Source organism: Argopecten irradians, chromosome 10 (assembly GCF_041381155.1).
Source record: "Argopecten irradians isolate NY chromosome 10, Ai_NY, whole genome shotgun sequence".
NCBI lineage: Eukaryota > Metazoa > Mollusca > Bivalvia > Pectinida > Pectinidae > Argopecten > Argopecten irradians.
In genome coordinates this window covers 11,600,848-11,617,300 of record NC_091143.1, presented here as the reverse complement: position 1 = coordinate 11,617,300, position 16,453 = coordinate 11,600,848, and the positions used below count along the sequence as shown (strand labels likewise).

General features: G+C 32.2%; 1 long non-coding RNA gene across 1 annotated transcript; it reads left to right on the top strand.

The window, feature by feature from the left end:
* Positions 1 to 8,382: 8,382 nt before the first annotated feature.
* LOC138332734 (uncharacterized) lies at positions 8,383 to 10,237 on the top strand. Its single transcript, XR_011209856.1, has 4 exons — positions 8,383 to 8,458; positions 9,272 to 9,347; positions 9,566 to 9,769; positions 10,119 to 10,237. It is a non-coding gene; the product is annotated as an uncharacterized lncRNA (long non-coding RNA).
* Positions 10,238 to 16,453: the final 6,216 nt, after the last annotated feature.

Sequence of the window (16,453 nt, the reverse complement as noted above, 5' to 3'; positions counted from 1 at the left end):
TCACTATCAAAAACAGGAGCAGACGATTTAGTATTTTTCTTCAGTTACAAAAGTTACTTACTTTACACCATTACCACCATTGAAAAGTTTGAGCTTCTTATTTTACTTCAAGTTAAAAATATGAAAAATAATTAATTGCATCCCGAAAAAAATCTGTGTCATTATATCCTATATGGAATGAAGAACTGATTGCGCATGTACCAAAGGCAAAATAAATAATTTTATATTATTTTTTGTGATAATTAGACTATTATATACATGATTAAACACCAATTATTGTTCAAATGACGAATATCATTTATGCTCTGTCGGCGGTGGAGCATCTTTAAGCATGATTATTGCGTTTATAACACTATAATCACAGACTACGTGCATAGAACACCCAACAAATAAAAAACTGTTAATATGAATGTATTTAGATAATCTGCATTAAAAAGTATTATGGAAGAATGTAGTATGATCAGCGCTCAGGAGGAAAAACTGGTAGCCACAGAACCGAGCATACCACTGTCTCCAACGGCACCACGAAACACCGGTTCCCCTAGATTAAAAAATTGCCAAGAGCGAACCATGAAACATCCTTGTATATGCCTCCCTCCGTAGCAATTATAACACCGATATCTAATACACTTCCATAACCCCCGACTAACTTGTATCTGTCTCCCCATATCCTATATGTTGTCAGTATAGGACTATACCCCTCCCCCTTAAGTCTTGTCTAAATGTGAAAGTCACCTTATCCTGATTTTTTGGAATGGGAAATGTAACGCTAGCATTTCTATCTGTATCCTCTTCCTCTCACCATTAGCATATTATGAGCAAGCCCCATGCCAGTAACTTTAAAAAAGTAAATATATAAGTGAAAAAAAGAAAGAACTACGAAGGAAAAGTCTCAAAATAGAGAACAGCAACGAAAGAAGGAAGAGATAATATGTTGTGTTAATGCATTTATGGTAGTTGAGTTTCTGTGCCGGGTTTAAGAATACTGACACAAAAACCTGAACTTTTGCCGCTTCAATAACACGAATGTTCTAGGGCATTAAATATCTGTATGACTCGGTGAGCAAAAACAAAACATTAACAATCTATCCATCTCACTGTTTCCTTGAGTTTCTATGTCAATGAGGTCAACCTGTTTCTTCCTAAGCGCATTTTTCAATATAAAGATACAATGCGTGTTATGAACTAAATGCTGTGTGTTCGTTGCAATACTTTATGCTAGGGGGGTCAAGGGTTTTAGAGCTGTTTTTGGAGAGTACTCATGCTCAATGACTGTCACGTTACTAATTTGTCCCCAAAGGGAAATACAACTACCCCGATTATCATTATGAATGATATTCATAAAGCATTGTACGTACAAGTTACTATCTTGTACGTACAAGTTACTATCTTGTACGTACAACTTATAGTATCTTGTACGTACAAGATAGTATCTTGTACGTACAACTTAGTATTTTGTACATACAAGTTGAGTTGAACTGCTGTTCTTCACCGCAGAATTGAGTCACCCGCCTGATATTTTTCGTAATTTAAGATAGTCGGTCTAATTTGCATTGCTTCAAGTACGATCACATGTTTATAAACTTATTTGACAATATTAAAAATATAGATATATATTAATGAGGACAATATCTTTTTCACAATCGTAATATGAAATTGCCGGATTATGAGTTGGAACTGTATAGTCACTTGCATTATTTTGAAACTGACACTGTATAGTTCCTTCCGAGGAAACTGTATAGTCGCTTGTTTTATAACAAGATACATTTAGTGTTAAAATGGATATGATACATCTCCGATGAATGATAAATTTTATCTATTAAAAAGAGGAGCAAACAAATTCGTAATTTTCTTCAGTAATAAAAGTTAAATACTTCACACTTGTGCCATTATTGGAAAAGTTTGAGCATTTATTTTACTTCAGAATAGTAGTATTGAAAATAATTAACTGCCTCCGAAAACAATTTTAGGCATTATGCCCTAATTCGAATGGTTTACTGATTGCACAGACAACAAAAGCAAAACAAATTATTTCATATATGTTTTTGTGTTTATTAGACATATATACACATCAATTATTGTCAAAATGATGATCATAGTTAATACTCTGTTATAAACATTTACATCTATATGTTCGGAAACTTATCACAGCATTACAACTCCACAACATGTCGCAAGGTATTCTTTTTTCCCTTTGGCTTATACAAATGGTACGTAATATACGTATAGCTTCATGCCGATACCATGGTGACAGTAAATCAGCCACAGCCTTTAATACCGAGAGTTTCAACATTATACTATCTTGTACGTACAAGATAGTAACTTGTACGTACAAGATACTATCTTGTACGTACAAGATACTAAGTTGTACGTACAAGATACTAACTTGTACGTACAAGATACTAACTTGTACGTACAAGATAGTAACTTGTACGTACAAGATACTAACTTGTACGTACAAGATACTAAGTTGTACGTACAAGATACTATCTTGTACGTACAAGATGCTAAGTTGTACGTACAAGATACTATCTTGTACGTACAAGATACTAACTTGTACGTACAAGATACTAACTTGTACGTACAGGATAATTTAAATTATATAGTGGCCCTAATACGCCGCCGTAGATTCCATTGGCTTTATAGGGTAAATATCTTTTTCCGAATCAATACGAAACGTCGATGTATATGATGTTAACCGTGATGATATAACATCATAAAACAAATATTTATTATCTAAAAAGTTTCGCGTAATAACGTGATCGTTTTTCGTAATAAACTGAAAAGTTACGTGATTTTTTTCCCCTTTTCTTGAACCAAAATGAGCCTAATCGGCTTTCGTAAGCATTCAGAAAGTTGACCATTATAATATCGAAACAAAAATCCAAATTAAAGTTAAAGTTTTAGGTGCCATATTTATCATACTCATGAATCGTAAAGAACTTTTAACACATTCTTTTCCACAAAAACAAAAACAAAAAAAAAACAGCATTTTCAGAATTACAATCTTTGAAATACATAGGTTTTTAATTTCCAAGTACAAATGAGAGCTAAAAATGTTTTTTTTTTCCTTTCCTTTTTTTTTGTTGCAATACTTACATTTACATTGCATTGAAAATGAATATGTGTGGTCAGCTATGAAATCAATGTGTAGCGATCAGTAAATTCTATGTTGAAACTAACATTTATAAGGCATTATAAAAGGGTTGTCTGCTCAATTGAATGATTTGTGCAGCTTAATTCATAAAACCTTATGATTTCTAATATATTACAGAAGAAAAAAAATCGCTTAGCGGTGGCACATATAAGAAAACATTTATGCAAAACACACAATATCTTATATTTCAGTATTTATTTGTCTTCACTGACATAAAAAAAACCGTAATGGCTGCTGGTAATATAAAAACATTGTATACTCATTGGTATCCATATATCATACAAAGGTTATATATCGGCACGTCTTTTTACCATGTTTTCGTTTTAATAACTTTTTTTAACCTTTCTGATTTCTGATAAAAATACCATATGACCTTTTATTGAACGGAATAAAACAGTAATTTTAAATCACAAGTACAAGATCATTGACTACTATCTACGCGAAGTAAAATACTATTTTGGCAGTCGATCAAAGATGTGTGGGATTCATTCTACATATATAGCAGTAACAATATCAGTTACTAGATGGTAATTTTCTTGTCTCTTAATAAGCTTAAACGATTCCGATAAAAGTAATTTTGCTTAAACGTGATAAAGAGAAAAAAAACATAACAAAAACAAGATGTTCTTGCGATCCCAGATATTTTAAATATTCCAAGCATAAACATGTTATTTTACATATTAAACATATGTATTGATATACAGGACAAAAACCTATCTGAGATATTGGACACATGTATCAAATAATTTTAATGTACTCCAACCGTCATTTGATATACAAACAACAATAGAAACCGGACGTTTTCGTGTTGTAGGAATCCGTCAAATGTCTTCCATCACATACGTGTATGAAATCGACCCGAAACACAGGTAATCAGCTTTAATTTGTTTGGCTTGTCGTACGAGGATCAAACGGATGAGTTTTTTTAACACTACTCTGCCTGAAATAGATTTCAATAGTTTGATGAATACCTAGCTGTAAGTATAGTTGAACAATATCTAGTATATTGTAACTACTAATTTATTTTAACCGTGTTCAAGACGATAAGTAGAACCTTAAAATAATTTGTTTTTCTTGAGTTTAACAGTCGCGTTAGCTTTCAGATTCCTATGTCACAATATGGAGTTTCAGCCGAACAATGGACAATATCAAATACTTTAACAATTTATTAATATCTAACTAACACACATTTTAACATGTGGACCCGCTTGGCTAAGTTATACTTATTATGTATGCACAGTTGTGCTGCTATCAAAGCAATGCTCACAAATCACGAGGCTGAATATCGATAGTTCAACATTCAATGTCACAAATAACGTCCTCCAGCGGAAATTGTGATATTTTTTTCCTCATTAACGGTTTAACTTAAAACTCAAAACAGGATCGAGGTTCCCACTCTTTTCGGCCTACTAACGGATCTCAAGACAATAGTGTAGATTATTAAACACTATCAAATCCGTCTAAAACCGAGAAATGCCAAGTTTCCAATATTGTAAAATTCAAATCCGAAAATATAGCAAACATAACAATTATCGGTGAAACATGTACACGCAGTAATGTTAATACATATCCATAGTACATGATAACAGGAAATTAGGGAAAGGATGGTCGACATTTATAAATAAATAAGTTTCAAACGTCAGACCTACCGAGCTAAAGTCCGATGGAAACTGAATACTCCCAGCAGTCACTTGATCACACGACCGTAAACGTACCGGTTTACATAACTTCCGGAAGACGACTTGGACATTTTAACGAAACGAAGCGTTTCGTTACAATATGGTATAAGTAAAAAAACTTATTAAAATGTTCAATAAGAAAAAGTTTAACACATAGCTATTCAATATATGAATATATATATATGACTCCATATGAAATTAAAAAAAAAATTCATGTTTTTTAAACTAAAAATCATTCACTCGTATTAGATAAATTTCAACTTAGCAAACATAATTATGTTGTCAGTGAATTAGATGATATCTAAATATCTGCTATTGGGGAATCATTCTATATACATATGATATCTTTCGTTCGAATCAGACATTAGCGGTAGAAAATAGTGTATATGCATTCAGAGGAGCACCCCATAAAATAACTAAAAGAAGGTTTAACTCGGATATTCGGTGAAAAAAAAATCTAAAAAAGAAATACCAACCTATTTCTCTGTCCATGCTTAATGGACATAAATTCGTATCAGACACGAACTCCTTAGCAAACTTCGAGTGTTTCAGGGATCATCTCAAAATCCTCAAATGCATGTCCCTTTTTGCTCGGACGTCTCTGATGACGTATTGCAATGCGTTACATATCTCAAAAGAGTTACTTAGCGTTTTGTTATAATCCCTAAATCCTTCGAAGTCGTAGTCCTGTGGCTACATTAGACACTTGTTAAATAGTGTTGTTGCTCATGAAGATGCCACAAAATTATTAAAGATGCTCCACCATTGATTTTTTCTATCAAAGTCAGGAAAAGACAAATTCGTGTGTTACAAAAGTTACCTTATTTACACCACTTTGAACTTCTAATTTTACATCAAATTAAAAATATTAAATATGATTAATTGCATCCCGAAAAAAATCCATTGCACTATATCCTATATGGAATGAAGTACTGATTGCACATACTATCATACATCAAAAGGAAAATAAATTTATTCATATATTTTTGTGTTCAAATGATGAGTATCGTTTATGCTTTGTCGAGACGGTGGTGCATATTTGATAGATGGTAATTATTTCTTAGACATCTTACTAAACAAAGACATTTTTCATGTAATAACGTTATTAGAATAAATTAGGACATGTATCGATTTTTTGTCGATAATACTATTGGCCAAAATATCATATTTTTAATAACGCGTCAATCTAAAGCGCTTTCGATAAGCGCTCTTAATAAATTAATTCATATATTTTTGTGTTCAAATGATGAGTATCGTTTATGCTTTGTCGAGACGGTGGTGCATATTTGATAAATGGTAATTATTTCTTAGACATCTTACTAAACAAAGACATTTTTCATGTAATAACGTTATTAGAATAAATTAGGACATGTATCGATTTTTTGCCGATAATATTATTGGCCAAAATATCATATTTTTAATAACGCGTCAATCTAAAACGCTTTCGATAAGCGCTCTTAAACATACATTTCGATTTTCTTTTTTGATATATTTTTTGGGAAAGGAAAATGAAAATCTAGAGAATGCATAATTCGTAGACCAAACACAATCGATAATGACGGATGACCACTAAATAAAAGTACAGGGCCCGGCACCATAAAACTATTCTCAGAAAGATTTTTTACTCAAGTATATGATTTTCCATAGGCTTGAGTAAAAAAATTGTCTGAGAAAGTTTTATGGTGCCGGGCCCAGATAATTCTATCAGATACTCAACAAGATGCTTTATTGTGACAATCTAAAATAATAGTATCTTTCAAAAATATTTTAGCTCAAAATAAATAATTATTTTACCATAGGGCATGGCAAAGAATATTTCTGTCATGCGAAAAATGCAGAAAATCCAGCAATCGTAACAAATGTGAATACTGTAGACACTATTTATATAATTAAACAATAATAATACAAATGTTCGCATTTCATATAAAAATACTACTTTTACATTGTCAATCGTTTTCAAGAACTGGAGCAAATGACAAAGTATTTGTCTTCAGTAAAAAGTTATTTATTTACACAATTACCATCACTGCTAAGTTTGAGCTTCTTATTTCACTTCAATATAATACTTTTTAAAATAAACACTTGCAACCCGAAAAAACCCAATAAAACTTTGCCCTATATGAAATAAGGTATTGATTTCGCAAAAATTAATAGCAAAACAATTCTTTATATCTGCTTTTTATCAATAATAAAGAAAAATCGAAAGGAAAAAACACCTGTTAGATTAATAGATGGTTTTGATACAATTTAAGTGATAAGATAGTGAATCTATTTTTATTCAAGGAATAATTTATATGCACGATTAAACATAAATGATTGTCCAATTGATGAATATTATTGATTGTCTGTCGCTTGCGGAGAGTCTTTAATATATATATAATATGATTATATTAATAATACAATGGTGACGTAAACGACAATGACCCTAGGTCAATGTGACGATTGTAGACAGAAGATGCATGGATCGATGACGTCATCGGAAGTCTTTATAATTTAATGACGTATCATCGATTGTGATATGTGCTTTTGATGTTCATGATATTCTTTGATGTATAAGATTTAATCCATATTTCAAGATTAAGATGGCTATTTGAAAAGTAATAAATACTCCATACGTTACCCTTACAGTTGATCTTTGTGGGAAACTTTTTATCTCCGACTTAAACATACCTAATATTATAAAATATTTGACTATATTGCATGATCGCAGACCATCAAGAACCATGGCATTTGAATTTCTGTTTTTACAATAATTTAGTTATAAATGAAAGTTGTTTCCACAATTCATCATAATTTCATTGTACGAGACATTGTATACGATTCCTTTTTTTTAAATAATAAAGATAAAAACAATCTTAAAAAAGCGGTTCGAGCTAACTGGAGTTGGTATGTATCGGGCACTGTCTGGACAATGTGATCGGTTTGACGTATGGGGGCATTTGAAAAAGTTGAAAAATGCGAGTGCAAGGTGTTATACTGTATATGTATCATGATGACTCATTTTTATACAACTCTACTGAACAAATATGGCGATAATTTGCACGAGTCAAATTTTAAAAACGAATACATGTTTTAGTGTTTTTTTCTTCAGTTTTTGCTATTTGGATTTAAGAGTAAATATAATTCAATTTTAATATTTCATGGATAATTTGTGTGCAATTATAGCGCAATCGCTATGAAACAATACTATCCCTGCGTAAATAACAAGCTTTACGGTATTGGATATGAAATAAGTCCTTACTTAACCTAAATGCCGTGTGATGACAGGTCAAAGTGATTAACACATCTAGCGGTTTTATGCAAATTGATTGGTCGTTTTATGCTAATGAGGTTGATAAATTGTGGTGACGGACGAATGCCACTCATAAAACTTGCTTCTTACTCAATGCCAGCCTATCGCTGACACGTACGTACGTCATAGAAAAATAGGGAATTTCACACATGCTATTTATAAAGACTCATTGTTATGGTTACGATCGGTGTTATGCGAATATAGTGATATAAAGAAACGTAATACGAATATATTTCTTTGTCGGATTGTGTATAAAAGTGTTGATAATTTGTTCATCTCCACAACCAGACTTTGCCAAAGGCTGAACAAGAGGTACAGTTGTGGTAACAGGTAAGTAAATGATTAACACTTAACGTAAATAGTAATAACTCGATATAATGCAATATTGAATAAACCATTTTTTTTAATTTTAATTTTCTGAATTATAGGTAATATTTTCATGTTAACATATTAGGTAATTGTCCAATGTAATAAAACTATGTTATTATCGATACTCAACCATGTTTAGTGATAAGCAAGTAACATATTGAAATATATTGAAGCTTGTACGGGGCATTTGTAATAACCCACATAGGTTTATCTAATGTGTTGTTGACGTAAGAGTATCTAAGGAACAGTTTCATTCTTTATGATATTGTTCTTTACTTTACGAATAGAAATTGTTATAAACTGCGTATTAGGAACCGAGCGACGAAGTGTACAAATCGATATATTTTAAAATTTTAAAATTTATTGAATCATTCTAATGATTACAAGTATCAATCAAATACAAACGCGATTTCGTTAACATCAACTGTTATATTAGACACCAGTGGAGGTAACCACTTCTTTTAGATTGATAACTAAATCACACCAACTACATATAATTCATTGAGAAATGACTCACATTTATTTTGTAGGTCATTGAGTCCGAAATCAGTAGAAATATAAATATTAAGATATGCATTTTTTTTTAACTTAGTCTTGTCCATATACATATTAATATGCTGTGAGGCATGCGTAATAATGAGGGAATTTATAGTAAAATATAATGGTGAATTTGAAGGTTTAAAAATGGGAGCGAATTACAAAAAATCACATACTATCTTTATAAGATACATTACTGTGTTTTCGGTTAACATAACATTATTGTTTTTTTTTTAGAAAAAAAATTAATTAAAGATGCTGAAGCTGATCATATTGTCCTGCTTAGTGGCCAGTGTCCTGAGTCAATCATACTGTAAGTATTCTTACAACTATTTCATTATAATAATTGCATATCTAGATAAATAATAATTATATATATGTATATATATAAAAAAAAACGTGAAAGGAATATGTATCAAGATGAATGGCAGCATGCATTATGTAAATACATTTATTTAAAAAATGACGAAGCTTTCAAGGATCACTGAAATGCGTTTATGAATAAAGAAAATAACAATACTATGTTCACAGTGTCTAACAACCGAGGGGTCCGTGAATCCTTCTTGTTGGGGGATATTCTCGACAATAGAGGATTTGATCGTTGGGAGTCTGATCCATGGAGCAGGGACTCTTGGGGCCGTAGAGACAGCTGGGGTCGAGGTGGAGGACGAGGCTGGAGAAGAGGAAGGCTAGACAGATATGAGAGGAGATATTGATCAACAAAATGTCATTAAGGTAAAGGCTAATATATTTTTTAACATTCCAAGCTATAGTGAAACAATACTCATGTTCTGATAAAATAATGAATTAATGTATTCTTGAGGCAATAATGAGATAATTCCATCTTTACACAAAGAGACTAAAATGAATTCAGTTGATATTATGATGACTGTGAGACGAAAAGGCAAATTTTTGAGATATCTAAAGTATATATCAATGTAATATTTGCCAACGAACATGGATGTAATTGCATAAATTTGTTACATAAAGAAATTTTAAATATCTGTTCTTAGTAGCATATATGGATGTTAGGAACAAAAGCATCGTCTGCGACATATAGATAACAGTTTTTTCTTTCTTTTAGATCCGTGTGGCCAAAGACACAACATGAAAATCCAATTTCATCATTCGAATATCATACTAATTCATGTGTAAATTTCACATTTACGTCAGTTTTCTAATAAATATATTTTTATTAATATATGAATGCGTTGGATTCATTTAATTGTGACTTACATTTAGTTATGTATTTCAAAAACTAAGAAAAGAATATGACAGAATTATGAATATGAAACATAACATACCGAAAACCACAATGCAAGACATCAAGCGTTTACGAAGTTACTGAACAGAAAAGAAAAAAATTAGAACAATTCACATGGTGGATCTCAGAAAGCCTCTAGGGAGAATCACAGAAAAAGAGAAAAAAAGAATGCATGTCCTTTGCTTCAGCAAAAAAAAAAAAAAAAAAAAAAAAAAATGATACGTTGTATTGATATATTATAGGGACCCTATCTACGACACAGTTTATTTAAACAAGAATAAGCTTTTAAATTCTTCATTAATTGCCTGATCGACAACTATGGTATACACAAATTCCAACTATATAATGGTTATGTTAACAAATAAATGCTCCCGTTCCTTTGATATGTTGAATATGTTGATATATTGATCCGTGTGGCCGAAGACACAACATGAAAATCCAATTTCATCTCATAACTTATGTTTCATAACTTATGTTTCATAACTTATGTTTGCAATACAAGTCCTCAATAGTAATATGAATATTTATATAACTCATCAAAAGGAACTACACGCAGCTAACATGAATTAAACCAGGGTAATAATTATATCGATTTAAGAAGAGAGCAAAATAACTTCCGTGAGCCCAGTTAAAAGGAAAAGAGGTGTTTACTCAGGCGGATGAAACTTAAGCAGCAGGTACATACCAGCCAGGAGTTTTTCAACATGATAAACATTTCAAATACATTTGCAATATAATTTGTCTTATTTTATTTTAGGTCAGCTCGTTCCTTCATACAAGACGATAAAACTCTTTCATTTGTAAATATAAAGGATAGGGATATTCTTTTCGAGGGTCACAAAATGTTGTAAAACCCCAGATTTCCATGTCCTTCATATTCACAAATGAAAGAGTATTTTTCTCTCACACGTCGACGTTTTATTGCAATTTTACTACTATGATAACTAAACTGGATTCTCCATTCTCCATACATGATAATTGCGTCAGATTTCATCGCAAATTCCATTGCTTGTATCTTTTAAAGTAAACCCAGTCTAGTTTCTGACTGTAATTGCGTAAATTAAAATATCAATTGTAAAACTTGTGCCGAATCCCATTGCTTTTTATGACAATAATATGTTAAAAACATATTATTTTTTTCATAGTCAATTATCCTGTCACATTAAAATTGCTGAGTGGATTTGTGACCCGTGTCGTGTTCTTGCTGCAAAGCTTGCTTAATATCTTTTCATTGTGCAAAATGACAATAAAATAAAGGACACTTTAGTGGGAAGATCAAACAAACATATACTTTTTCTACGATTTTGAGGGGCAAGATTCATAGACACACCTTCACAACTCTAGTCTACCTTGTGTGATTGATTCGTTACAAATCAATTATCTCGATCGATTTAAGAAATATGTGTCTCGTGTTATGAACTGGCAATATTGTATTTAAAGAGAACTTAAACAATTTTTTGCAATGATTAAACTTTTAAATTACCTACACAGATCTGTCTTTTAACTATTATGTCTATTTTCGGATTGAATATGAATATATATGACAGGTAGCAACGGTGTTTCATGGATAGAAAAACGTTTTTAAATTGCGTTTTATTGACACTGTTACATACGAATGTATACAAAATGCTATAGAAAACGTAAGTTAACCATGTGCAATTTCCAACACATTAATGTAGTATTCTAAAGTTAACGATCCCCGTACTTCTTATCTCAAAAATAAACAGCAATATATTATACAAATGGGGCTAACATCGTAATGAACGCTTCTAAACGGATAATGCTTACAATGTCTGATAATGGTGTTTAAAACATTTTCTTCTGTTCTAGATCTTTGCTTTCAACTTACTGCAAAGCATCAATTATTTGATGGATAGAAGCATTTCATGTTTTCAAGGTTGCCATGAATCCACGAATAATTATTTACAGTAAAATCACACCATTATCATTGTTTTATAGTCTTACCATGATAATCCTCTAGCCATGAAATAGATTTAAAAATCGAAACACGGTAAGAAAGGATACAATATTTCACGTAATTTGTTTATTCGTTATCTGCTGTGAAATATGGAAGTTCAATACCGATAAACACAATTTGTACATAGTCTTACGACCAATAAATGGGATACGACCAATGCGGCAAATGCAAATATTAAAGAAGGAAGAAACGTTCTTTATGATATATGTCTTCTTTTTAAGAAGATATAATACATTTATCAAAATTGGACATTTGGGTCCAAAGAATATATATTTTTGATTAATTTCTAAACACAAATGATGCAATACTGCTTCTTAAAAGTATTTCCTTAGTTATTTGAAGATAATTTATTTTTCAGTCACGTCTTTGTAGTTTTTATATTCGAAAGTGCAATGGCTTTGGAGGTACATATAACGACACTGTTTGCACATACATGTAGTGCAATTTGAAAATGACATGAATATCACATTTGGTTACGTCTCAGAAAAAATGTTCTTTGAAACGTGTATAGGAAATATGAAATCATATGCTTTCATAAATAATCTCTAACAGCTTTAAGTTACATGTATTCTAAATTAATATTTACAATATATCCCAGACCAAAGACTGGAGGGGCCGCGGTGGCCAATTGGTTTAGATGCCTCGAAATATGAGCTCGCTGTTAATGGGACGTTACCCTAACTAAACCAACAATGACTGGAAATAGACCAATAATGTATATTCCGTCTATTACAGAGTTACCTCCCTTCCGGGAAGGTATCCACGTGACGTTATTGTTTTTTGAGCGAAATCCATGTCGTTTTCTCAGAACAAATATGTTGTTACTCTCACTAACACATGATGTTACAATACCTACACGCATGGGCAGATAACTCTGTAATATGCATATCAAACAGAATATACTGAAAACCATTTTTTTGTATTACGTGTAGTGGGGAACATGCTAGTATGAATTGTGTTAAAATGAATACAGACAACTCATATTCTTTAACAACAATACAAAACAGCAAAGACAGGTGGGAAACAAGCAAGAATCACAAACAGGTGTGGACATTAGGAAAGACACCAATAAAAATCACAGCTCTTAGCTACTGGATGGCTAAGTACCCACAGGTAGCAGTAGGGACATAGCTTCTTGGGTTTTTTTAAAATGGTTTTAGAATTCAATATCTAGGCTCAAGGATCCCGAGAGAATCCAGAAAATTGAAAGTGGCCTCCATATATCTAACACACACAGACATATCAGAAAATATTTCAGGAAGTAGAATTAGGTAGAGAAGTAGGCTCCCTTTGATAGGGTCCCCTAGATTTAGTTCCCAAAAAGGTGCAAAATGGAGGTTAATTACTCACCTTTCATGTACTTCAGGTAAAAGTATAAATAGTAATATTGATCCTGATACAGTTTCTGTTAAATTCTCGTCATTTGATAAAGTAGTTAAAATTATAGCAGTTGGGAAACGGGACTTTGTTAAGGAAAATTGATATTAAATCTGCATTCCGTCCTCCCAATCCATTCGGCGGATTTTCCGATACTAGGATTTAAGTTTCAAGATAAGTATTTCTTTGATAAGTGTTTACCCATGGGTACTCAATTTCATGTAGTCTATTTAAAAAAAATCAACAACAAAAAAATCAACATTTCTTTAATGAGTAGTTAAGGAGAAGTGCAGTGAGCAAAGTCTAGATCAGTATTTGGACGATTTTATATTTGCTGGAAAAGAACAATGTGATACATGTGCTAGGCTCATGTCTTCTTTCGAGAAACATGCAATGAAATGTGTATACTTTTAGCTGAGGATAAATCAGAAGGTCTAACTACAATTTTTTGTGTTTTTTGGGTCTTGAAATTGACACTAATAAAATGGTAGTCAGGGTACCTTAGGAGAAAGTGGTATCTCTCAGGTCAGAAATCGTGAAAGTGTTGGAAAGTAAAACTACATGAGTTACAGTCTGACTGAGATTATGTCTTGTTGTGCAAAAGCTATACCAATAGCTAGGACCTTTACACGGCTATGTTTAATGCAATGACAGGCATACGGAACCCCTTTTATAAAGTAAGAATATCTAAGGAAATTAGAGCAGACTTAAAAAATGTGGTTGCTATTTTTGAAAGATTTATTTAAATGGGTCCTGTTACTTTGCGGAGAGTTCTTGGCGGATTGTGGATTTAGGTCTGTATACAGGTAGTGCAGGGAATTGTGAATTAGTTTGTGGTTCCTGTTGGGTAAGTAATTGAATAGTTTTCAGGTGTCCAAGTGATTGGCAGGGAAAATCCATCATAAGAGACATAACTTTCTTAGAATTGGTGCCAATAATTTTTGGCAGTCCAAGTTTGGTCTTATGAGTTCAGGTTTAGGAAATTAATTTTTTTTTTATGTAGACTATTAGCTTAGTAGCTATAGTTTACTATACAGAATAACAAAACACCAAAGATACATCAAGTAATGCGATATATTGCATATATATGTCTGTTAAAGGCTATTCGCACTCTACAGTTCAAACTTTTATTGGTTTGAGTTTTAATTGCAAGCTAGGTGGTCATGATGATCTTACTCAACAATTTATTGTTAAAAAACAATTGGAGGGAATTAAGAGAGATAGTGATGAAGGTGGTGACACCAGATTACCTATAACAGTAGACTTTTTGGCTAGCATTATTAAGGTATTTCCCAATTCCCAGTATCAGTATTGCCAACCTCTGATGAGGTCAAATCGGGTGATCACCTTTGAAAAAACGGGTGAAAGGGTCAAAACAAGGGTCATATGCGAAACAACATTTTAGTGTATTTTTTAACACTTTTTAAAAGCCTTAAATATGCATATCTTTATTATTTTCATATTGTTATTCAATAATATTTATGACGATTTTTTTAATAACATAATTAATATATAATAATTAATAAAAAATATTGTATTAAAAATCTTTTTTAATAATATTTGATAAAATCAGGATTTTTCGTTCTACACGTGTCCGGCTTTCATTATTATCTTTGACTCAAACAAAATGGCGGCCATTATGATTGGCTTGCCTGCCTACTGCAACAGGATACCGTTCATGTTGACTGCATTTTATTCATGTGAGTAAATCTTTGTCTGAAATCACAAGTGTTTGTGCTTTTGAAGAATGTTGAAGAGATCATTTCTGCTTTTGAACAGTATTAATTGGCCCTGTCTAATTTTCCTAGCAGGCTCAGGCTAAAAACGATCATAGACATCGTGATGCATGACTGAAAAGATTAATTGCTACAATTTCACACCTTTATTAAAATTTGTGAAAACACAAACATAGCTACCTGCATTATACAAGGGCCTGATATGAGTCTTAAGCCCTGAGATGTAATTAAAATTTCGCTAATGGCTATATCTGACGTAATCTTTGTGAGCTTTTTGACACTTTGGACCCAGTGCTGAAAATCGGGTTATTTGATGACCCGCCGGGTCAATCGGGTTAGGCATTCTAAAATGTCTAAAAAAACTGGTCAACCCGGGGAAATCGGGTGAGTTGGCAATACTGCAGTATTTGTAGCTCTCAGTATATTAATTAGCATTTTATTTCCCGGTAGGTGAAATCACAGTCAATAGTAAACACATGCCTTTCAGGGTTATAACATTTTTGGAAGTGTCACTTCAAGAAAATGCTGCTATAATACACATATCTTCTTCAAAAACTGATCAATATAGCAAAGGCACTATCATCGAGCTACAAATTAACGATGCCATTTATTGTCCAGTCGGTAATCTTCGCAGCTATATGGCAGTTCGACATAGGGTTCAGGCTCCATTACTATGTCATTTTTAGAGACTTGACAATATATCAATTTTCTAGTGTCCTTACAAAAGCATTCAACAGTAGGTACTGCAAAGCACATTCCTTCAGAATTAGTGCAACCACAGCTACATCCCTATCTAATATGTCTACTGAAGCTATTATGGAATGTGGTAGGTGGAAATCAAGTACTTACAAGAGTTACATACAAATACCAACTCAAAAAAATAGTCTCCAAACGCTAGTTCCCCTCTCTGCTTTGAGGAAGGATAAACACCTTGCAAGTTGCATTAGAAAGCTTCAGAACAAGTAATACATTCTTTCCAAAGAATTAAGTCAGCTATGCTATGAATGATGAAGGCATTTTTGGTCACAGCATTGTACCGTGAAATGTGTCGCCATCTTATTTGG